The sequence below is a fragment of the Amblyomma americanum genome, chromosome 5 (genome assembly GCF_052857255.1).
Source record: "Amblyomma americanum isolate KBUSLIRL-KWMA chromosome 5, ASM5285725v1, whole genome shotgun sequence".
NCBI lineage: Eukaryota > Metazoa > Arthropoda > Arachnida > Ixodida > Ixodidae > Amblyomma > Amblyomma americanum.
In genome coordinates this window covers 182,196,785-182,223,230 of record NC_135501.1, presented here as the reverse complement: position 1 = coordinate 182,223,230, position 26,446 = coordinate 182,196,785, and the positions used below count along the sequence as shown (strand labels likewise).

At 41.8% G+C, this 26,446-nt stretch overlaps 1 long non-coding RNA gene across 1 annotated transcript; it reads left to right on the top strand.

Annotated features, from left to right (window-relative positions):
* Positions 1-293: 293 nt before the first annotated feature.
* Positions 294-23,700, top strand: LOC144135384 (uncharacterized). Its single transcript, XR_013315490.1, has 4 exons — positions 294-439; positions 16,715-16,766; positions 19,730-19,868; positions 21,788-23,700. It is a non-coding gene; the product is annotated as an uncharacterized LOC144135384 (long non-coding RNA).
* The last annotated feature ends 2,746 nt before the right edge of the window (positions 23,701-26,446 follow it).

The following is a 26,446-nucleotide window of genomic DNA, read 5'->3' as shown; positions in this document are numbered from 1 at the left end:
AAGAACATTTCGAAACATAAACAAAGGCTGAATTGATCTACAATTCGTTTTTGTCAACCAAAGTAACTTGCATTAATGCATAATCAATAGTTCTAGAAATATTGCCGTAAGCCATTTTACATGGTAATATTCAAGAAACGAATACATACTAAGTGCTCTTGGAGATTTCGCGTCTATGCAGCGAACGCAGAGAATAATGAAATGCTGTTTTGAAATTTATGCGTTTGCTCGCAGAATTGCCTTCTTCAAAATTCACTTTGTTGCCGAGTAATCAAGTAATGCAATGAGCTAGTGTTCTTCGTAGAATGGTATATAAAAATGAGGAATCCTAAAGTAAGCTTTTACGCAGTTGCTAACATGCGTGTCGTGGTGCATAACAGAGAATGAGCCGCATCGATCTCCTCTACATCGTACTCTTGTTCCTCACTGTTCAAGTGGCGTGAGTATGTTTGTATTAGCGGCCACCAACTTCGATATACCATGAAACGAGACCACAGCCCGAGAGAGCTGCTCTTATTTGAGAGCCAATTGTGTCATCTTACGTAGGGGGGCCATGAAATGGTAGTTTTACGTACTCTAGTTTTGTACTTCAGGAAATAATGCAACAGCCAATGATGTCATTTCTAAGTATTCAGTGCCCTGGACGTGCTGCATGTAAAAAAAAAAAACGCGAGCGAAACAGTGATATGGGAAGAATGCCCACCGGAAGCGACCGCCGTATCCAATGCTCGCATGACGTCAAAAGGGCATACACGCAACATCGTTGCCTCATATCGTTTCTGCAATGGGCGCAACCAGGCATCTTGTACCATTCACTTTCGTTGCTCACCGAAATAACGGTCGTCCCTAATAAGTGACTGACTAGCGACGCGAAAGTGACAACACTAATGTAGGTTTTCGTCAGTATAGTTTGGGTCCGGTGACAATAGGCAGGTGCAACGCATATCGATGGTCGATGGCCTGGTCGGTTTGCAGATGGCGTTGCTGACGGACCGGTCTTTCCAACAGACCAACGACGACGCCAGGACGACCAACGACTGGCTAACGTAGTAGTGTACAGACTCAACTTAATAGTAAGCTTCATGATAGCCACTTGGACACCAGCGACGAAGGTACATCAACGAAGATGTGCTTTCGTTCATTGCGTGCGTATAGAACCGAGCGACAAGAGAAGCGACACTGGAAAAAGACTGCGCGACGCGGCCGCATGCGCTTCTGCAGCCGAGTGAAAGCTTCGTGCCCTGTCAGGCAATGACTATAATATTGTTTTCGAATGAAATTTGTGTATTACCTAGCTGATTGATACTTGAATCATAACACTGCAGAAAAAAAAACTGACATGGAACACTGAAAACAAGCGGGTACTGAGGAAACGTTTTTGATTAAAATTTTGAGTTTGATCTAGCTGGCTGATGCTTGAATCATAAGACGGCCGCACAAAACGCAACACCGAGGACAGGACGAGCACTGAAGAAATGTTTTCGATATAAATTTCAATTCGAGCTAGTTGGCTTATGCTTGAATCATAAGAGGGCAGCGCGAAACACGACTTACAGCACAGAAAAAACGCTGAATATAGGACGAGCACTGAAGAAATATTTTCGATTAGAATTTGTGTTTGATATAGTTTGTCCTGACTTGAATCATAAAAGGGCAGCGCGAGACACAACATGCAACACAGAAATAGCACTGAAGACAGGACGAGCACTGAAGAAATGTTTTCGATTGAAATTTTATTTCGAGCTAGTTATTTTATGTTTGAATCATAAGAGGGCAGCGCGAAACACGACATAGAACACAGAAATAACACAGAAGAGAGGACGAGCATTGAAGAAATATTTTCGATTAAAATTCTTGGCTGAGCTAGTTGGTCCCGACTTGAATCATAAAAGGGCAGTGCGAAACACGACACGGAACACAGAAATAACATTGAAGATAGGACGAGCAATGAAGGAATGTTTTCGATTGAAATTTTATTTCGAGCTAGTTGTTTTACGCTTGAATCATAAGAGGGCTGCGCGAAACACGACATAGAACACACAAATAACACAGAAGAGAGGACGAGCATTGAAGAAATATTTTCGATTAAAATTCTTGGCTGAGCTAGTTGGTCCTGACTTGAATCATAAAAGGGCAGATGCGAAACACGACACGGAACACAGAAATAACATTGAAGAAAGGACGAGCAATGAAGGAATGTTTTCGATTGAAATTTTATTTCGAGCTAGTTGTTTTACGCTTGAATCATAAGAGGGCAGCGCGAAACACGACATAGAACACAGAAATAACACAGAAGAGAGGACGAGCATTGAAGAAATATTTTCGATTAAAATTCTTGGCTGAGCTAGTTAGTCCTGACTTGAATCATAAAAGGGCAGCTGCGAAACACGACACGGAACACAGAAATAACATTGAAGATAGGACGAGCAATGAAGGAATGTTTTCGATTGAAATTTTATTTCGAGCTAGTTGTTTTACGCTTGAATCATAAGAGGGCAGCGCGAAACACGACATAGAACACAGAAATAACACAGAAGAGAGGACGAGCATTGAATAAATATTTTCGATTAAAATTCTTGGCTGAGCTAGTTGGTCCAGACTTGAATCATAAAAGGGCAGTGCGAAACACGACACGGAACACAGAAATAACATTGAAGATAGGACGAGCAATGAAGAAATGTTTTCGATTGAAATTTTATTTCGAGCTAGTTGTTTTACGCTTGATTCATAAGAGGGCTGCGCGAAACACGACATAGAACACACAAATAACACAGAAGAGAGGACGAGCATTGAAGAAATATTTTCGATTAAAATTCTTGGCTGAGCTAGTTGGTCCTGACTTGAATCATAAAAGGGCAGTGCGAAACACGACACGGAACACAGAAATAACATTGAAGATAGGAGGAGCAATGAAGAAATGTTTTCGATTGAAATTTTATTTCGAGCTAGTTGTTTTACGCTTGAATCATAAGAGGGCAGCGCGAAACACGACATAGAACACAGAAATAACACAGAAGAGAGGACGAGCATTGAAGAAATATTTTCGATTAAAATTCTTGGCTGAGCTAGTTGGTCCTGACTTGAATCATAAAAGGGCAGTGCGAAACACGACACGGAACACAGAAATAACATTGAAGATAGGACGAGCAATGAAGAAATGTTTTCGATTGAAATTTTATTTCGAGCTAGTTGTTTTACGCTTGATTCATAAGAGGGCTGCGCGAAACACGACATAGAACACACAAATAACACAGAAGAGAGGACGAGCATTGAAGAAATATTTTCGATTAAAATTCTTGGCTGAGCTAGTTGGTCCTGACTTGAATCATAAAAGGGCAGCTGCGAAACACGACACGGAACATAGAAATAACATTGAAGATAGGACGAGCAATGAAGGAATGTTTTCGATTGAAATTTTATTTCGAGCTAGTTGTTTTACGCTTGAATCATAAGAGGGCAGCGCGAAACACGACATAGAACACAGAAATAACACAGAAGAGAGGACGAGCATTGAAGAAATATTTTCGATTAAAATTCTTGGCTGAGCTAGTTGGTCCTGACTTGAATCATAAAAGGGCAGTGCGAAACACGACACGGAACACAGAAATAACATTGAAGATAGGACGAGCAATGAAGAAATGTTTTCGATTGAAATTTTATTTCGAGCTAGTTGTTTTACGCTTGATTCATAAGAGGGCTGCGCGAAACACGACATAGAACACACAAATAACACAGAAGAGAGGACGAGCATTGAAGAAATATTTTCGATTAAAATTCTTGGCTGAGCTAGTTAGTCCTGACTTGAATCATAAAAGGGCAGCTGCGAAACACGACACGGAACACAGAAATAACATTGAAGATAGGACGAGCAATGAAGGAATGTTTTCGATTGAAATTTTATTTCGAGCTAGTTGTTTTACGCTTGAATCATAAGAGGGCAGCGCGAAACACGACATAGAACACAGAAATAACACAGAAGAGAGGACGAGCATTGAAGAAATATTTTCGATTAAAATTCTTGGCTGAGCTAGTTAGTCCTGACTTGAATCATAAAAGGGCAGCTGCGAAACACGACACGGAACACAGAAATAACATTGAAGATAGGACGAGCAATGAAGGAATGTTTTCGATTGAAATTTTATTTCGAGCTAGTTGTTTTACGCTTGAATCATAAGAGGGCAGCGCGAAACACGACATAGAACACAGAAATAACACAGAAGAGAGGACGAGCATTGAAGAAATATTTTCGATTAAAATTCTTGGCTGAGCTAGTTGGTCCTGACTTGAATCATAAAAGGGCAGTGCGAAACACGACACGGAACACAGAAATAACATTGAAGATAGGACGAGCAATGAAGGAATGTTTTCGATTGAAATTTTATTTCGAGCTAGTTGTTTTACGCTTGAATCATAAGAGGGCAGCGCGAAACACGACATAGAACACAGAAATAACACAGAAGAGAGGACGAGCATTGAAGAAATATTTTCGACTAAATTCTTGGCTGAGCTAGTTGGTCCTGACTTGAATCATAAAAGGGCAGTGCGAAACACGACACGGAACACAGAAATAACATTGAAGATAGGACGAGCAATGAAGAAATGTTTTCGATTGAAATTTTATTTCGAGCTAGTTGTTTTACGCTTGATTCATAAGAGGGCTGCGCGAAACACGACATAGAACACACAAATAACACAGAAGAGAGGACGAGCATTGAAGAAATATTTTCGATTAAAATTCTTGGCTGAGCTAGTTAGTCCTGACTTGAATCATAAAAGGGCAGCTGCGAAACACGACACGGAACACAGAAATAACATTGAAGATAGGACGAGCAATGAAGGAATGTTTTCGATTGAAATTTTATTTCGAGCTAGTTGTTTTACGCTTGAATCATAAGAGGGCAGCGCGAAACACGACATAGAACACAGAAATAACACAGAAGAGAGGACGAGCATTGAAAAAATATTTTCGATTAAAATTCTTGGCTGAGCTAGTTAGTCCTGACTTGAATCATAAAAGGGCAGCTGCGAAACACGACAAGGAACACAGAAATAACATTGAAGATAGGACGAGCAATGAAGGAATGTTTTCGATTGAAATTTTATTTCGAGCTAGTTGTTTTACGCTTGAATCATAAGAGGGCAGCGCGAAACACGACATAGAACACAGAAATAACACAGAAGAGAGGACGAGCATTGAAGAAATATTTTCGATTAAAATTTTTGGCTGAGCTAGTTGGTCCTGACTTGAATCATAAAAGGGCAGTGCGAAACACGACACGGAACACAGAAATAACATTGAAGATAGGACGAGCAATGAAGGAATGTTTTCGATTGAAATTTTATTTCGAGCTAGTTGTTTTACGCTTGAATCATAAGAGGGCAGCGCGAAACACGACAGAGAACACAGAAATAACACAGAAGAGAGGACGAGCATTGAAGAAATATTTTCGATTAAAATTCTTGGCTGAGCTAGTTGGTCCTGACTTGAATCATAAAAGGGCAGTGCGAAACACGACACGGAACACAGAAATAACATTGAAGATAGGACGAGCAATGAAGGAATGTTTTCGATTGAAATTTTATTTCGAGCTAGTTGTTTTACGCTTGAATCATAAGAGGGCAGCGCGAAACACGACATAGAACACAGAAATAACACAGAAGAGAGGACGAGCATTGACGAAATATTTTCGATTAAAATTCTTGGCTGAGCTAGTTAGTCCTGACTTGAATCATAAAAGGGCAGCTGCGAAACACGACACGGAACACAGAAATAATATTGAAGATAGGACGAGCAATGAAGGAATGTTTTCGATTGAAATTTTATTTCGAGCTAGTTATTTTATGTTTGAATCATAAGAGGGCAGCGCGAAACACGACATAGAACACAGAAATAACACAGAAGAGAGGACGAGCATTGAAGAAATATTTTCGATTAAAATTCTTGGCTGAGCTAGTTGGTCCTGACTTGAATCATAAAAGGGCAGTGCGAAACACGACACGGAACACAGAAATAACATTGAAGATAGGACGAGCAATGAAGAAATGTTTTCGATTGAAATTTTATTTCGAGCTAGTTATTTTACGCTTGAATCATAATAGGGCTGCGCGAAACACGACATAGAACACACAAATAACACAGAAGAGAGGATGAGCAGTGAAGAAATATTTTAGATTAAAATTCGTGGCTGAGCTGGTTGGTCCTGACTTGAATCATAAAAGGGCAGTGCGAAACACGACACGGAACACAGAAATAATATTGAAGATAGGAAGAGCACTTAAGAAATGTTTTCGATTGAAATTTTATTTCGAGCTAGTTATTTTACGCTTGAATCATAATAGGGCTGCGCGAAACACGACATAGAACACACAAATAACACAGAAGAGAGGATGAGCAGTGAAGAAATATTTTAGATTAAAATTCGTGGCTGAGCTGGTTGGTCCTGACTTGAGTCATAAAAGGGCAGTGCGAAACACGACACGGAACACAGAAATAATATTGAAGATAGGACGAGCACTGAAGAAATGTTTTCGATTGAAATTTTATTTCGAGCTAGTTATTTTACGCTTGAATCATAAGAGGGCTGCGCGAAACACGACATAGAACAAACAAATAACACAGAAGAGAGGACGAGCAGTGAAGAAATATTTTCTATTAAAATTCTTGGCTGAGCTAGTTGGTCCTGACTTGAATCATAAAAGGGCAGTTGCGAAACACGACACGGAACACAGAAATAACATTGAAGATAGGACGAGCACTGAAGAAATGTTTTCGATTGAAATTTTATTTCGAGCTGGTTATTTTACGCTTGAATCATAAGAGGGCTGCGCGAAACACGACATAGAACACAGAAATAACACAGAACAGAGGACGAGCAGTGAAGAAATATTTTCGATTAAAATTCGTGGCTGAGCTAGTTGGTCCTGACTTGAATCATAAAAGGGCAGTGCGAAACACGACACGGAACACAGAAATAAAATTGAAGATAGGACGAGCACTGAAGAAATGTTTTCGATTGAAATTTTATTTCGAGCTAGTTATTTTACCCTTGAATCATAAGAGGGCTGCGCGAAACACGACATAGAACACACAAATAACACAGAAGAGAGGACGAGCAGTGAAGAAATATTTTCGATTAAAATTCTTGGCTGAGCTAGTTGGTCCTGACTTGAATCATAAAAGGGCAGTGCGAAACACGACACGGAACACAGAAATAACATTGAAGATAGGACGAGCAGTGAAGAAATGTTTTCGATTTAAATTTTATTTCGAGCTAGTTATATTATGTTTGAATCATAAGAGGGCAGCGCGAAACACGACATAGAACACAGAAATAACACAGAAGAGAGGACGAGCATTGAAGAAATATTTTCGATTAAAATTCTTGGCTGAGCTAGTTGGTCCTGACTTGAATCGTAAAAGGGCAGTGCGAAACACGACACGGAACACAGAAATAACATTGAAGATAGGACGAGCAATGAAGAAATGTTTTCGATTGAAATTTTATTTCGAGCTAGTTATTTTATGTTTGAATCATAAGAGGGCAGCGCGAAACACGACATAGGACACAGAAATAACACAGAAGAGAGGACGAGCATTGAAGAAATATTTTCGATTAAAATTCTTGGCTGAGCTAGTTGGTCCTGACTTGAATCATAAAAGGGCAGTGCGAAACACGACAGGGAACACAGAAATAACATTGAAGATAGGACGAGCACTGAAGAAATGTTTTCGATTGAAATTTTATTTCGAGCTAGGTATTTTATGTTTGAATCATAAGAGGGCTGCGCGAAACACGACATAGAACACAGAAGTAACACAGAAGAGAGGACGAGCAGTGAAGAAATATTTTCGATTAAAATTCTTGGCTGAGCTGGTTGGTCCTGACTTGAATCATAAAAGGGCAGTGCGAAACACGACACGGAACACAGAAATAACATTGAAGATAGGACGAGCACTGAAGAAATGTTTTCGATTGAAATTTTATTTCGAGCTAGTTATTTTACGCTTGAATCATAAGAGGGCTGCGCGAAACACGACATAGAACACACAAATAACACAGAAGAGAGGACGAGCAGTGAAGAAATATTTTAGATTAAAATTCGTGGCTGAGCTGGTTGGTCCTGACTTGAATCATAAAAGGGCAGATGCGAAACAACACACGGAACACAGAAATAACATTGAAGATAGGACGAGCACTGAAGAAATGTTTTCGATTGAAATTTTATTTCGAGCTGGTTATTTTACGCTTGAATCATAATAGGGCTGCGCGAAACACGACATAGAACACACAAATAACACAGAAGAGAGGACGAGCAGTGAAGAAATATTTTAGATTAAAATTCGTGGCTGAGCTGGTTGGTCCTGACTTGAATCATAAAAGGGCAGATGCGAAACACGACACGGAACACAGAAATAACATTGAAGATAGGACGAGCAATGAAGAAATGTTTTCGATTGAAATTTTATTTCGAGCTAGTTATTTTACGCTTGAATCATAATAGGGCTGCGCGAAACACGACATAGAACACACAAATAACACAGAAGAGAGGACGAGCAGTGAAGAAATATTTTAGATTAAAATTCGTGGCTGAGCTGGTTGGTCCTGACTTGAATCATAAAAGGGCAGATGCGAAACACGACACGGAACACAGAAATAACATTGAAGATAGGACGAGCAATGAAGAAATGTTTTCGATTGAAATTTTATTTCGAGCTAGTTATCTTACGCTTGAATCATAATAGGGCTGCGCGAAACACGACATAGAACACACAAATAACACAGAAGAGAGGACGAACAGTGAAGAAATATTTTAGATTAAAATTCGTGGCTGAGCTGGTTGGTCCTGACTTGAATCATAAAAGGGCAGTGCGAAACACGACACGGAACACAGAAATAACATTGAAGATAGGACGAGCACTGAAGAAATGTTTTCGATTGAAATTTTATTTCGAGCTAGTTATTTTACGCTTGAATCATAAGAGGGCTGCGCGAAACACGACATAGAACACAGAAATAACACAGAACAGAGGACGAGCAGTGAAGAAATATTTTCGATTAAAATTCGTGGCTGAGCTAGTTGGTCCTGACTTGAATCATAAAAGGGCAGTGCGAAACACGACACGGAACACAGAAATAACATTGAAGATAGGACGAGCACTGAAGAAATGTTTTCGACTGAAATTTTCTTCGAGCTAGTTATTATACGCTTGAATCATAAGAGGGCTGCGCGAAACACGACATAGAACACATAAATAACACAGAAGAGAGGACAAGCAGTGAAGAAATATTTTAGATTAAAATTCGTGGCTGAGCTAGTTGGTCCTGACTTGAATCATAAAAGGGCAGTGCGAAACACGACACGGAACACAGAAATAACACTGAACACAGGACGAGCACTGAAGAAATGTTTTCGATTGAAGTTTTATTTCGAGCTAGTGTGTTTACGCTTGATTCATAAGAGGGCTGCGCGAAACACGACATAGAACACAGAAATAACACAGAAGAGAGGACGAGCATTGAAGAAATATTTTCGATTAAAATTCGCGGCTGAGCTGGTTGGTCCTGACTTGAATCATAAAAGGGCAGCGCGAAACACTACACCGAACTCAGAAATAACAGTGAAGACCGGACGAGCACTGAAAAAATATTTCCGATTGAAATTTCATTTCGAGCTTGTTGGTTTATGCTTGAATCATAAAGAGGGCAGCGCGAAACACGACTTAGAAGGTAGAAATAACACAGAAGACAGGACGAGCACCAAAGAAATGTTTTCGATTAAAGTTTCAGTTAGAGCTAGTTGGTTCATCTTTGAATCGTAAGAGGACAGCACGAAACACGAGATGAAACAAAGAAATATCACTGAAGACAGCATGAGCACTGAAGAAATGTTTTCGATTGAAATTTGTGTGTGAACTAGTTGGTGCAGACTTGAGTCATAAAAGGTCATCGAAACATGACACAGAACTTGGAAATAACATTGAAGGACGAGCACTGAAGAAATGTTTTCGATTAAATTTTGTGTTTGAGCTAGTTGGTCCAGACTTGAATCATAAAAGGGCAGCGCGAAACACTACACAGAACTCAGAAATAAAACTGAAGACAGGACGAGCACTGAAAAAATATTTTCGATTGAAATTTCATTTCGAGCTAGTTGGTTTATGCTTGAATCATAAAGAGGGCAGCGCGAAACACGACTTAGAAGGTAGAAATAACACAGAAGACAGGACGAGCACCAAAGAAATGTTTTAGTTTAAAATTTCAGTTCGAGCTAGTTGGTTCATCCTTGAATCATAAGAGGACAGCACGAAACACGAGATGAAACAAAGAAATAACACTGAAGACAGGACGAGCACGGAAGAAATGTTTTCGATTGGAATTTCAGTTCGAGCTAGTTGGTTCATCCTTGAAACATAGAAGGACAGCACGAAACACGAGATGAAACAAAGAAATAACACTGAAGACAGGACGAGCACTGAATAAATGTTTTCGATTGAAATTTCAGTTCGAGCAAGTTGGTTCATCCTTGAATCATAAGAGGACAGCACGAAACACGAGATGAAACAAAGAATTAACCCTGAAGAAAGGACGAGCACTGAAGAAATGTTTTCGATTGAAATTTGTGTGTGAACTAGTTGGTGCAGACTTGGGTCATAAAAGGTCATCGAAACATGACACAGATCTTGGAAATAACATTGAAGGACGAGCACTGAATAAATGTTTTCGATTAATATTCGTGTTTGAGCTAGTTGGTCCAGACTTGAGTCATAAAAGGGCAGCGCGAAACACTACACAGAACTCAGAAACACTGAAGACAGGACGAGCACTGAAAAAATATTTTCGATTGAAATTTCATTTCGAGCTAGTTGGTTTACGCTTGAATCATAAAGAGGGCAGCGCGAAACACGAAGTGAAACAAAAAATAACACAATAGACAGGACGAGCACTGAAGAAATGTTTTCGATTGAAATTTGTGTGTGAAATAAGGTCTCCTCGATTTGGCTGCACTTTCCGCACTAGTTCACAAAAGTGCCGTGTCAGTGTAGTGCCAGTTCTTGCGGCGCGAGTGTAGCCCGACACTAGTGCTGTCGGTGCAGCGGCCAAATCTAGTGCAAAAGTGCAGAAACTTGTCTGCTGCGGCCATGTACGCGTTGGTGTTTGTCGCGTGTTTTCACATATGCGCGAGATTGTGCTAGCTGCATTGCACGCTGTGTATTTGCTCCAAGTGGCACATCTCGTGGAGCGGCTATGAACTTTGTTAATTCCAAAAGTGGTGAAGAATTTGACACCGTTCATTCCGTTGCGTTGTTTAAAGGGGCGCAGGCCGGTCGACCGTCACTGATTCAAGGGGTACTTCGAAGAGGCAACAATTAATTAGACAGGTTATTCAGACTACCGCTCGAGACGATCTTTTACAGTCCATACGCGTGATTCAGGCTGCTTCCGTCCTATCGAAAAGTGACTTCGGTTGTCCGCCAAAAGTTGCCTGATCTATATTTGAACTCAATCGCGTTCACTTTCGGCGGACGGTGACGTGACGGTCAGAGGCTAAGTGGCAGGCGAAGGTGTGGGCTGACGGCGACCTCAACCCCAGTCGCTGTCGTAAGCGGAGGTACTGATGTCGCAGCGAGCCACAAACGTTGCGATCGCCCACGTATTATAAAACATCTCACAATCTGCCTCTTATGGAAGCGATCCATCGTGCTGCGTCTATAATAATACATGCACACAAAAGAGAAATGGTGTAAGCAACGTGCGAGGCTGGACAGAAAGATGCGAACCCATACGCAGTACGTACTTCCGTACGTGCGCCAGGCCATCCAGTCGCTTCCGCGCGTACACAGACACGCGCACACGCGCGCGCATACGAACACGTATACGCGCACTGTCATTTCAGCTGTTACGCGGGTACGTTTCCGATTAAAATTTCCGTTCGAGCTAGTTGGTTCACACTTGAATCATAAGAGATCAGCGCGAAACGCGACATAGAACCAAGAAATAACACTGAAGACAGGACGAGCACCGAAGAAATGTCTTCGAATAAAATTTCAGTTAGAGCTTGTTGGTGCACACTTCAATAATAAAAGGGCAGCGCGAAACACGACACGGAACAAAGAAATAACAGTGAAGACAGGACGAGCACTGAAGAAATGTTTTCGATTAAAATTTCAGTTCGAGCTAGTTTTTTGATACTTGAATAATAATAGGACAGCGCGAAAGACGACATGGAACACAGACACAACACTGAAGAGAGGACGGCCACCGAAGAAATGTTTTTGATTAAAATTTGTGTTTGAGCTAGTTGGTCCAGACTTGAATCGTATGACGGCAGTGCGAAACATGACACAGAACTCACAAATAAACCTGAGGACAGGACGGACACTGAAGAAATGTCTTCGATTAAAATTTCAGTCCGAGCTAGTTTGTTCATACTTGAATCATAAGATTGCAGTGCGAAACATGTCACCGAACTCAGAAATGACGCTGAGGACAGGACGGACACTGAAGAAGTGTTTTCTATTAAAATTTCAGTCTGAGCTAGTTGGCCCATACTTGAATAGTAAGACTACAGCGCGAAACATGCCAGAGAACTCAGGAATAACACTGAGGACAGGAGGGACACTTAAGAAATGTCTTGGATTAAAATTTCGGTTCGAGCTAGTTGGCCCATACTGGAATTATAAGATTGCAGCGCGAAATCACATAGAACTCAGAATAGCAATGAGGAAAGGACGTGCACTAAAGAAATGTTTTCGATTAAAATTTGTGTTTGAGCTAATTGGTTCATACTTGAATCATAAGAGGGCAGCACGAAACACGAGATGAAACAAAGAAATAACACTGAAGGACGAGCACTGAAGAAATGTTCTCGATTAAAATTTCAGTCCGAGCTTGTTGGTTCATACTTGAATCTTAAAAGGGCAGCGAGAAACATGACATGCAACAGAGAAATAACACTGAAGACAGGACGGGCGCTGAAGAAATATTTTAGATTAAGATTTGTGTTTGAGCTAGTTGGTTCATATTTGAATCATAAAAGGGCAGCGCGAAACATGACACAAAAAGCAGAAATAACACTGAAGGACGAGCACCGAAGAAATGTTCTCGATTAAAATTTCAGTTCGAGAAAGTTGGTTCATACTTGAATCATAAAAGGGCAGCGCGAAACATTTCATGGATAAGAGAAATAACACTGAAGACAAGATGGGCACTGAAGAAATGTTTTCGATTAAAATTTGCGTTTGAGCTAGTTGGTTCATAGTTAAATAATAAAAAGGCAGCGCGAAACATGACACAGAACTCAGAAATAACAGTGAAGGACGAACACTGAAGAAATGTTTTCGATTAAAATTTCAGTTCGAGCTAGTTGGCCCATACTTGAATTATAAGATTGCAGCGCAAACGTGCCACAGAACTCAGAAATAACACAGAGGACAGGACGGACACTGTAGAAATGTTTTGAATTAAAATTTGTGTTCGAGCTAATTGGTTTATATTTGAATCATAAAAGGGCAGCGCGAGACATGACACAGAACACAAAAATGACACTAAAGGACGGGCACTGAAGAAAAGTTTTCGATTAAAATTTCAGTTCGAGATAGTTGGTTCATACTAGAATCATAAAAGGGCAACTCGAAACATGACATGCAACAGAGAAATAACACAGAATACGACGGGCACGGAAGAAATATTTTCGATTAAAATTCGTGTTTGAGAAAGTTGGTCCAGACTTCAGTCATAACAAGGCAGCGCGAAAGATGGCACAGAACTCAGAAATGACATTGAATGACGAGCACTGAAGAAATGTTTTCGATCAAAATTTCAGTTTCAGCTAGTTGGTTCATACTTGAATCATAAGAAGATAGCGCGAAACACGACATGAAATACAGAAATAACGCTGAAGGCAGGACGGGCACTGAATAATTATTTTCGATTAAAATTCGTGTTTGTGCTAGTTGTCCAGACTTGAATCATATGAGGGCAGTGCGAAATATGACATGGAACAGAAATAACACTGAAGACAGGTCGGGCACTGAAGAAATGTTTTCAACTTAAATTTCAGTTAGAGCTAATTGGTTCATACTTGAATCGTAAGAAGGCAGCGCGAAACGTGACATGGAACAAAAAAAATAACACTGAATACAGGACGAGCACTGAAGAAATTTTTCGATTAAAATTTGTGTTTGAGCTAGTTGGTCCAGACTTTAATCATAAGAGGGCAGCGCAAAACATGACATGGAACACAGAAATAACACCGAGGGCAGGACGGGCGCTGAAGAAATAATTTTGAAGAAAATTTGTGTTTGGGTTAGTTATCCCAGACTTGAATCACAACAGGGCAGCGCGAAATGCGACACAGTACTCAGAAATTTATGTGAGGACAGGAAGAGCACCGAGGAAATGTTTTCGATTAAAAATTGTGCTTGCGGAAGTTGGTTCATACTTGAATGATGCGAGGGCAGGGCAAAACACTAAGCGAACACAGAAGTAACAGTGAACAGAGGATGGGTGTTCTTCAGCGCCCGTCCTGTCTTCTGTGATATACTTGTGTGCCGTGTCGTTTTTGCGCTGCCCATTGATTATTCATGCATGAAAAATTGTGCTTGAGTACCTCATTGACAGAGAAAATCGAAACGAGCGGCTTCATTTCATATCTTTTCAATTTAACACTAATGAGCGATACACTTTTTCAAATTTTTAAATTTCAATCAAATGGGAACCAACGGCCCCTTTCGTGTCGAGGGCTAGCTAGCCCGAAACGATTCGTGTGCGCAAGTTCGGAGATTTGAGAGATCAAATTCATAAGTTTGTAGGTCTGGCTGCAGTGATATCAAAGCGACTTCTGCACGCAATACAGAATGCACGTACAATAAGGGAAATGTGCTGATGTAACCCGGTCAACACAGAAGTTCGAGGAAGCCAGCAGCAGTCGTGGTCGATTATTGGCAACAAAGTTAGCTCTTTTGGTTAATGCAAACGGTAGACAAACGAATTTCCAGATAAAGCGACTTAGAATGAAGCACTAGTGACATGGAGGAAGCAGATACAGTTAGCTGAAACGTCGGCCCTACGCGAAGCCTTTCCCAGACAGGCGACCGCATCATTCTGGTGCGTAACTTTGTGCCCGTGATTTCTGATATCACGACTTTGTTGCAATGACAGGCTTCTTTACCTGCAACGGTAATATGGAGGTAATTGAAAAACAAACAAAAATAAAAACTCTCCAATTTATGACAAGTTTTCTCCGTTGAAAAGATGCTCTTGAGACCCGTTCGCAAACTATGGCGCTACACAGCCATAAGGATAATATTTCATTTATAACTCGCTCAGATAGGCACTGGCACAGCCGTCGTTTTACTAACAGCCTGTGTCACTCACTACGACTGCACAGATTCAAGTATAAAGTGAGTTCAGCCGCCTAAATTAAGTGGATTGAGGAAACGCCCTCTTTAACGGCTGCATCAAGTAAGCATCGGGCATGCACGACTGGCGGCTAATCCTCAAAGCATGAATACTTTGGAGAGGAGTATATGGCGGTCCTGCGCAAAAAACTCGTTCCTGTAAGGTGCCTATCCATTATAACTATATGCTTTTTGGAAGTCTCTCGGTACAAAGAAGGCGTGTTTGCGCACTGGCCGCCTGTCGTCTGCTTATATACCCGCGCGTGGAAACTTCAGGTAACGTGAACTGGACATCAAGTGTGGTGTTTCCCTGGTGTTCACTTGAAGCCTCGCTCTCAGTGATTTCATGCAGCAACTGAAATACGCACCTAAAGTGTCATAGTTAATTTGCCTACTGCTTACCTTATTTTAAATGTGCAGATTCTCGGTAGCAAACTGAAACGTCAATTTATTGTTCTTAGCCTGCATGTTTTAGCAGCTGCGAAGCCTATTTCCAAGGCATCAGAGTCAGATATTTCGTGGGATTTCTCGGTTTACAGACATTGGAGCTTTTCAGCGGTACAAAGTCCACAGAAATAATAGCGGCGTTTTTTAACTCCTAAGAGCTCTTGAAAGCGGGGAAACGAGATGAGAGGGAAATAGCGCAACTTCGTTCGGCTCACCCGATACGTGCCATTGGTGTAAAAGGCTCGGCACAATTTTCCTAAATGTCGTCATCCGGAGACGGAGGACGTATGGTACCTTCTGTCAATAATTATGTTCCAGCAAGAGAAAAAAAATATAAACATTAGATATTAGTTAGGAACATGTGCAGTGCAGACAATAAAAACTTGTACTCTCAAATTATTGTTTAAGCAATTTCTGTCGACTCTTGATATGTCCACGTCACCGCACCACACTGTTTTCAGGATGTAAACTTGTCACTGTTTTCAGGATGCCGTGGGATGAATGCCATAAATGTTGAGCGTTCCAGAAACCATGTGTCATCGCAACAACTGCAATATATGACCAGTAGTTCCCGCATTCGCTGACAAACTGCACAGCAAAAAAGAAAAATCAGTTACCCGCTAGAAATTACCCTTCCTATTTTTGATGAAGGGTGTATACTGGGTGGAAACCTGAGCGCTCAGAAGCCACATTCTACTGTGACCTAGTTACACATAATTTCTTTCTTACCAGAGATCTTACTTCAGCAATAATATGCGAACTGGGTCGCATACTGCCCTCACACTGTAGCAGCTAGGACGCCGCTCACTTTTTTGAGTTTGATGTTAATTTGTTGCGTTAATCATGCTTACCATCTCTGCATTTCAGGGAAGTTTATCCTGGCCCACCGTTCCAATTACACAACCGCTGCCTCAGGCCCGTATGATTCCTATTCTTTTGTTATATTTTTCATAAAATATCAAATATATTGCTCTTGTGACCTTTTTATGTAAACCTCTCTCAGCAGAGCGAGAATTAGTGGGTGGCGGTAACCTTGCCAAGTAGCACACGTAATCGGCCCAATATTGGAAAGGGTTGGTTTCACACTGATCATTTGTAGGACCAGTATTTGCCAATATATATCCAATATTGGACCAATTACCTGTGCTTCTCGGGATTTTGGTTGACACTACCAAGGATGGCGTATTTGAGAGCGCTCAAGCAGTCTCTCGTTTCCAGAAAGTCACTGGCGGCATGCAATAACCATAGCCTAATCAATAGGTTACATTTCTTAAAAATACAGGAAATTATGTTTGACGAGAAAGCGGCTTTGCGCAAATTTATACTATCGAATCTGGAGTGGCCGTAAGAATAAAATATTACTGCGATTTTTAGGACTTAACAACACAGACCAGAAAACTATGAATTGTTTTCAAGGAAGTGTTTCACAGCACGTAAACTAGGTTGTTATGCTTTTTGAATCAATTACTCGTCGTTAATTTTTTTTTGTGAATTATAAGCCACGGTCACTGAAAGAATTAGCGTGCAAAAAAAGCTAGACTCCTTTGGTGACGTTAAGAAATGGCCTGCAGTTTCGAGCCCAAAGACCAAAAAAGGGTCCTACTTGGCAGGTTATGACGCAATATACAGCGTTACCTATAAAGTACAAAAAGTAAGGCTTGGAAACTGAAAAAAAAATAGTGTGTAGCTCGATAGAGTTTTCAGAGAAAAGCAGCAATACACGAGAGTTTGCTACTAATGACGCGTTTTATTATCAGGTGTTTCATCGCAAGGTGACGCTATAGCGCCGCTCTACTTTGGGGTGAAATTAGGGAGCAAATTACAGAGTGTAAATTATAAAGAAAGCAAACACAAAAGTAGCTGTTCTGAAGAATCGTGCGCTGTGCGGATATTACTTATATGAAGTTACTCGGGGTAACTGGAAAGGCGAAACGGTACCGAGCTTAAAGCTTGCAAACTCAGTGGAGTACTTAGAATCTGCTACAACTTCTGCGCTTCATATAAAGCAGAGGAATGTCGGTAGATTTGCATTGGGAGGCAAATGAAAACACTAATAAAGCAGTTTAAGGTGATTTAGGGTGGTCAACGTTCCAGGCGCTTGAGGATTGAAATCAGGCGCAGTTTGCAGCAAGTTTTGAAGCAAACGGAGAGAAGCGATGGGTGGGAAAAAATTTTCAGGTGCTTATACCGATGCAGTATCGATACTATATGGAATCCGAAACGCACGGAGGTTTCGAAACAAGCAGGGCGTGTTCAATTAAAAAAATATACAAACGAAGTAAAAGGTGATTAGAGGATTGGTGGAGATGCTCAAGGGAGTAGTTTAAAAATAGGGTGGAGAAAATAGGCGGTTAATCAGGAGATAACTGAGCACGATAGGAGTTAAAGTCTAGGGGACACTTTTCCCCACCCTGATACAAAGGGTATGCTGAAAATTATTTATCTATTTATTTGTTAGACAAAATGTGCATACACACCTGGAATCACTGCGCGGCTTTACGGAAGCAGTCCAGGTGTCCACGTGATCGACCTTATGAGAGTGGTATAGAAGGATATTAGAGTGCATATAAATTGGCGAGGTGTAGAAGGTTGTGAACATTCAAAGATATGAAGAAATATGTAGCGCGACACACACACACACACGCACGCGCGCGCGCGCGCGCAAACACACACACACACACACACACACACACACACACACACACACACACACACACACACACACACACACACACACACACACACACACACACACACACACACACACACACACACACACACACACACACACACACACACACACACACACACACACACACACACACACACACACACACACACACACACACACACACACACACACACACACACACACACACACACACACACACACACACACACACACACACACACACACACACACACACACACACACACACACACACACACACACACACACACACACACACACACACACACACACACACACACACACACACACACACACACACACACACACACACACACACACACACACACACACACACACACACACACACACACACACACACACACACACACACACACACACACACACACACACACACACACACACACACACACACACACACACACACACACACAGAGAGAGAGAGAGAGAGAAAGAGAGACAGACAGACGGGTTTTCGTTCAACGGTGCAAGTAAGGTTTCCACTTTAAAGAGAACAAAAAACAACCACTTTGGTGGCAGCTGCCAGTGCCCCCAATTAAAAGGGGAGGCTAATGACATATATCTATAGGTTACTCTCGCTACTCCAATGCAGGTCCGACATCTTTTTCTGGCGAATGTAATTCAGGCAATAAAAATTTTCGTTTCAAAGAAATTCACGTTCTCGACGCATTTCAGCGAAAACCGCATCGGGGTGCTACTTAGTATACATATTCCAAAATTATTGATGGTTGATGGGGATTTTACGTCTGAAAGCGACTCAGGCTATGAGGGACGCCTTAGTGAAGGGTTCCGGAAATTTCGACCACCTGGGGTTCTTTAACGTGCACAGACATCGCACAGTACACGGGCCTCTGGAATATCTTCTCCATCGAAATTCGACCGCCGCGGCCGGGATCGGACCCGCGTCTTTCGGGTCAGCAGACGAGCGCCATAACTACCGAGATACCGCGGCGGCTCCTAAATTATTGGATCGCGTTGTATATGTGTAGTAAGCGCAAGGGCTGACTGAGAGAACACATATCATTTTTCTTCTACTAGGGAATCAATAGGTCGGAGGAGTGCTCTTGCACTTCGCGTTTACCACCGAGTCTGCAGTACACCTTAGGGCACCGCTATTAACCTTTATGCTTTTTTGTTTCTTACCGACACAGTGCAGTCCTCGGCGAGGTGGCTGGGAATGCCAGGTTAGTTGTCGCTGCTTCAGGGAGACAAACCGGCCTTTCTTGGGAACATGCTTTGACCAACGCTTTCAAGTACCTGCAGGTTATGATCTTATACCAGTAATACCCGGTAAGCTACGTACAAGCATTGATTTTTCGTCGCGTCGAATTGTTACTTCAGATAGTTACTGGAGTTTGAAACAAGATAGTGGCATGTGGCTAATGAATATGAAAGAAACCAGTAGCCACTCAGGCTAAGGAAAAACATTTGGAAAGCTTATTTCCTGTTTGAAATTAAAAATGAGCTGAGTTGTAATTTGGGCACACTATGACATGCAATATATATATTATTTCTTCGATAATTTCTTTGAACTTATTGTCTATTCTGCACAATAATTTCATACATTTTATCTAATATAAATTACATAAATGGAAAACTCTGGAATGGAACACAGAAGACCAGCGCATTGTTATTCGCAATCAAACGCACGTACAATGTCTGCTTCTTTCGTGCAGTGCAGTGCTAACTGAACGAGAACTGATGACAGTTGTCTTGAGGAATGCTGAATTGTGGCGACAACCTTAGAACCCCTGTGTACGCAGCACAATTCAGCCCGTTTAGTAACACCAGCACCGCGCTAGAAGCGTGCGCACATATTAAGAAAAGAATAACCCAGATTCATTATTGTTTTAATTAATCAAATTTAATTTAATAATTTATTTAAATTGTTTCATTTGATTTATTTTTTAGAAATTGAGATTTGTATCACGGTTACTGGATAACTTCCTTTATCAAATAAGCGAGAATTGAAATTTTTCGGAGCGCTTCCGCACTTTTTCAGGTGGAATCCTGAACTAGTAAGTCAGCCATGTGGTCTGCTTCATACATAGTCAGTGCCAATATTCATAGCATTGGGTTCAAATATTAGCAAAATAAATTTACGTACTCTAAGATTTAGCGTAAATGGTTACGATGCCGTGTGCGCCAGTAAATAATAGGACGGTTAGCATGAGCGTTCAAACCGGAATTTAGTTCAGTTATCATTGTCCAGAAGTAACGCAGCAGCCTCGACACTCCTTTATCCCGAAAATTTGCATGGCATCTCACGGCATTTAAAGGGCATGTGCTACACTTAGCAAAAGCAAGCGTGTAAGGGCAGATGTGTCACAATTCCATCACGAGTTATTGTACCGAAATTTGCCCATCGGGATTGGTAGTAGCAACGTGCTTGAAACCAAATGCTCTCCCTTTATTGATGCTGAAACGAGAACATGCACAAGAAGCCATCACTGAAAGCATAATTTTTAGTAGGCATACACATGTGAGTGGAGATTGCCACGGAAGAGATAAAAAACGCTTTGGTTGTACAAGCCGCACCGGAAGTAAACGAAACATTATCCAGTTTAATTTGCACTTTCTAAAAAACGCAAGTATACAGATAGCGTTTTAGTCTCCCAGTAAATTATTTGTTGAATGCGAGGGCAACGCTGCGCATTTTTCATAGGTTAGGCTAAGGCGCGATTATGAAAGCAACTATTTCCCTCAACCAGCCATCAATCGGAAGTGGCCTCAGTACCGAGAATTTTTTCGTCGGCCAGGGTGTCCGGTATGTAAACACGAGGACATTGAGGCCGACATTCATCACTTACTGTGGGACTGCCCAGCTTTCAAGCCTACAAGGATCCTGCACCTGATGGTAGCAGGTCTTTCACCAAGCAACCCTTCTTCATACATTGCCTGGACGCAGGGACCGTACCATCGTTCTCTACTGAACTTCATCAAATCAGCTAACCTTTTTCCATTCATTTAGATTATTCATCACACCTTCACCCATCATTGATGCCCAGGGGCAATAAATTTCGCTTTCAAAAAAAAAACTTTTTTCCTAACATTAGAGAGAATAATACAAGCCAGAAAAAAACAATTTTAAACGGCAATACTGGAAGTTTTTTTTTCTATACTCTTGCGCAGGAGCACCAAGCGCAGTTGGAAAAGAGGAGATTTTAATAGCATCTATTTTTTCGTTCTTTCTAATGCTCTTGCAGCAGGCAGGGGTTGACTAACGTCCATCACAGGCGGCTTGGCAACAACACCTGTGGAAGTAGCGGACGACTGCAGAAAGTGTGGAACCCGTGGCGAGAACTCCTTCTCAACTGCTGAGCAGGCAGCCAAGCGGCACAACTAGGCCTCACACAGGATGCAAATCTGCAGCGTATAGCATGCAGCTTTCGACCGTGCTGAAACTTTTTTGCTTTTTTACGTGACGGCCGTTGCCATCGTGTGAAGTGTGACGTCTGAGTTTTTGTTGTTGTTGGCCTTTGTTGAAATGGCACATACAATGGTGGATCGGCCAGTACTGTATCTGGGTGCTGAATCCATTTTCCTCTTTGGACAGTGCCCTCTATGTAGATAGTGAGCAAAAGCCAGGCGGTTTTTTTTTTCGACGCGTAATGTTGGTCCTAAGCCTAAAATCAGTTGCATTGCAACTGTCCTAGATCGCATATGGAACACATGAATTGCCCCTGTAGATTGCTGGCGTAAAATATAAATTTATGACTTGGAGGTGTAATATGTATTGAGGATATAATACTGCATTTATTAGCATTATTTTAAGGATGTATGAAGATTAAAAATGTGTTTATATTAGTAAAAATGCAGCAAACTGCGCAATTCATACGTGGATGAGAAGCTTGGAAAGTTTAAAAGCCGTGGGCCAGTGAGCAGTACTGATGTAATGGAATCTATATGATTGCAAATACCACTGTGAATATTTTTAAAGATATGCGGTCAGAATGCGGGCGTAGTCGTTAATTCTCTGCAGAGTTAGATGTTTGTTTTGTGATATTGTGAGTAATAGCTCCCTTAGTGCACTAAAGGCAGAATTTCCCATAATGAATGATGTGTAATTTAAACTACCCTTCCTGACTTGCCTTCTATGCAGTGACTGTGTGTGAAGATATCTTTATAGATGTTTTCAGAGCTTCTTGGGTTGACAGGTCATGACGCGAATGATGACTTATTTCATGTTGAAAGGTCAATGGTGCGGCAATGTTCTAAACCAGCGCTCCTGAAAGTTTTCTTCCGCGACTCTGACATTATAAATTCTGCCAGAATAGGCCCTGCCGCTTTCATCGCGATGTTTCCGGTATTATTTATCATTATCGTGCAAGGCGTGATTATCATGCAGCGTCATGTATTAGTTAAACTAGCCAATATATTCGTACAGCTAATGTATTGTTGCCATTTAGAGTTTTTGTATTTTTATATGAGATGTTTCAAATCTGTTGATCATTGAAATTCGCAGCCGAGGAGGTGATAGTTTTTAAGTAATGGTTGTGAATTTGTTGCTCATTTTGACGCGCCTTTATTTTCTCCTTCTTCGCCAGTACATCCATGTTGCCGGTCAAATTGGGAGCTATTTCTTTAGAACTGTATTTTGTGGAAACTAGAGCAATCATTTCACGTTGAACTACTGCGTTTGGTGATTACTGTAGCGTGATGGGCAGTTGTCCGTGGAAGTAGTTGTCTCAGGAGGATATTTTATGTTCAGGATATTATTTTATGTTTACCACCGACCGCAAATTGTACTTGAAATATAGTGCAGATGAGTAATGTCATGGTTCATTTTAAAGTAATTCTTTTTTGTGTATCTATCAATATATAAATGGTTTGGTTGGCTTGATGTATGGGGACTTAACGTCCTAAAGCGACTCAGGCTATGAGGGACGCCGTAGTGAAGGGCTCCGGAAATTTCGACCACCTGGGGTTCTTTAACGTGCACTGACATCGCACAGCACACGGGCCTCTTGAATTTCTCCTCCATCGAAATTCGACCGCCGCGGCCGGGATCGAACCCGCGTCTTTCGGGCCAGCAGCCGAGCGCCATAACTACTCAGCCACTGCGGCGTCCATATGTAAATGATTTATATGCCGATAAATAAAGCATTTTTATCAAACCTTCTGCCTTTGCGCAGTGTAGCAACGTGCTTTTCTAATTAGCAGCAGGACCTGTGATTAGGGGTTTTCTTGAAAGCAAGAAGGCATATAATACTTGAATGGAAGAACACAAAATTGCCTTCCTTCAGAGAGTATCAGAAAATGCCCTCTTTGTCGCTAAGAAGGCATTCTTGGTAAAATGTGCCTAACCAAAGGTTGCATTTTCCACCAATGAACATTTCGGACGCTGATGATAAATCGGTATGACATGAAACCGATTTTTACATTACCTTTAAAAGGTGGAAGCTAGAGTAGCAAAAGCATTTGGGTTCATAACCATATCAAGGAAAGCAGAAAAAGATGAAGATTATAATAACTTGATAAGGAAATGAAAGTTATTGAAATAAGCGTTTGGAAAGCATGCAAACACTGTTTCGAGGAATAATTATGAGCAGAGTCATAGTTTCAGTCATTATTGCGACGAAGCGATGTGCAGCTAAATATATTGGAAAGAGCAGCATAAAGTTTCAATATGAATCACGAATAGCTGTATTTCGCATGAGATTAAGTGAACAGTCGCAACAACACCCAGTGCCCTTACATTTCAACAGTGACGGACTCAGAATCATAGTGATTATTACCTGCGCTGTCAGCTCGAGCCGTCTTTTGGTTTGTTAAATTTCCAGATGTTCATCGCAGGCAATTTTTTTTGATGATGTAAATGCTGGTAATTAAGGTCATTGATTATGAGCTATCGGCAATATTTCCACAGCTCTATTGCTGCGTGTCACTACAGAATGAACGCCGTAGCTCTGTGCTGGATTGTTCTGCTCTTCGTCTCGGTTCTTGTGAGTGAGAGCATCCATATGAATCGGCGTAAACTACCGTGTACCTTACAAGCAGTACACAACTTTCCGAAGCTCCCGTAGAAGTTCCAGTAACCAAGAATTTCTCGATTAAGCGCCCACCTATCAATTTTATCTTATACGTACACTGCGCGCCAATAGCTCGTTTTCTAAATTTAGAGGCAGTGTTTAGAAACTCATTACATTTGAAAAAAAAAGTTGACATTACCTTTGAAGACTGTCGGAACATAACTGCAGTATACCATGCCAGCTGCTGGTTCTTGATTATGCTAACCGCTGCCGGTTCATACGGGCGCCTGCGAATACGTCATCAGCTCCCACAAGTACATACAGGAAGAATGAGGTGATAGATAATGTAAGCGATGAGGCCGGAATGAGGGAACTGAAGCTTTGAAGTCATCTGCCCTTTCGTCCGCTCCGCCGGCCTCCGCCGCATTTCGCTCGAAGGCTTTCAGGGGAAAGACGCGAGGTTACCTTTATATACACAGCTCGTCAAGATAGAAAGGTAGGGGCTTGAAAATTGGAGACCGCCAGATTTGGATGTAAAGACTCAAAAATGTGACTAACGTGTGCTGCGAGTAAGTGGCTGAATCGAATTCACACATTTTGACAGCGCTAAACTTTACATCCTTGGTGACTGAGCTCTCCTGGGTGGCACAATACGGAGAGCTCGCCTCCGGCCACAGCACCACAATACCAATGCTGTGTCTATCCTGGATGCGGAGGGACCTGGATGATGCACGGGTAATTAATCAGCAACACATCGTTGCCGGGCCAAGCGCCAGGTCAACTGTGCAGTTCCTACTACTAACAACGGTGCGATCCTCCGCCCTCTGGACATCCCAATCAATATCAGAGGTGACGAAAGCATCGAGGAAATGTAGGTACAGCCAAACAAGAGAGCGGTATCGTTCTCTTGGGAGCGTACAAAAATGTTCAAAACATTTTCAAAAGCGCCTTTGCTTGTTAAAAAGCATATTCGCTGCATCCGAGACGTGTTGTGTGCGACTGACTGACGCATAGTGTAATTCTCAGAGTGACAGTTATGCTTGATATATCTGTTAAGAGAATGTAAAAAAAGAGGCGCTTATATAGCACTCTTTAAACTTTGGATGGTGTTAGTATCTTCTGAAGCTTTTGCATAAACGCTTCCATCGCGGTTTTCTTCGATCGTGATGAATTTGAGTCGCCCGCCCTGAGCTAATACAGCTTGTCGCTGACTTGAGCCCGGAAGTTATGAAAAGAAACAATTCGTCTCTGAAATCTCTTCTAGCGCTGATGTTCTAGAAACGAACGCAGCGCAGACATATACTTCCGCAAACACCTGTGTCGACGTCGGCCGTAGCCGGCATCTTAGTGTAAAGATCATGAGTAACATTTGCACCAATTCCTACGATAAGAAAGGAGGAATTGTCAAGCTCGCGTTCAATAAATAACCCAAGCTTATATATATGCTTGTTCACTGCGTCGTGAACAAGCACAGACCAGAGGCAGCGTTCAGTCCAGAGCACGCACACGAGGGACCGAGCGTTCGGCGCTCGAGGTTCGGAGCGTTCGGTGCTTCTCGTCGTCTTCTTCGTTAAGCGCCAGCCTCTCAAGATTCCAAAGCCGAAGGCCAGTCTTACAATTCCCCCAGGCGAAAGGGCGCCATCCTCTCGCCCTAGGGCGATGTGACAACGTCGGGGTCGTAGTATGGTTTGAGGCGCGTCGTGGGGACAATGGCGCGGCCTCGGCGACGATGATCAGGGGATGGCGTAAGAGGTTCGATGAGGTAATTAACGGGGGATGTCTGCTGAAGAATACGGTAGGGTCCCTGGTACTTGCTAACAAGTTTGGAGTTTGGAGGAAAGACCGTGACCCAGAGCCAGACCAAAGAGTCAGGAAGGTAAGCGGGAGGAAGTGCAG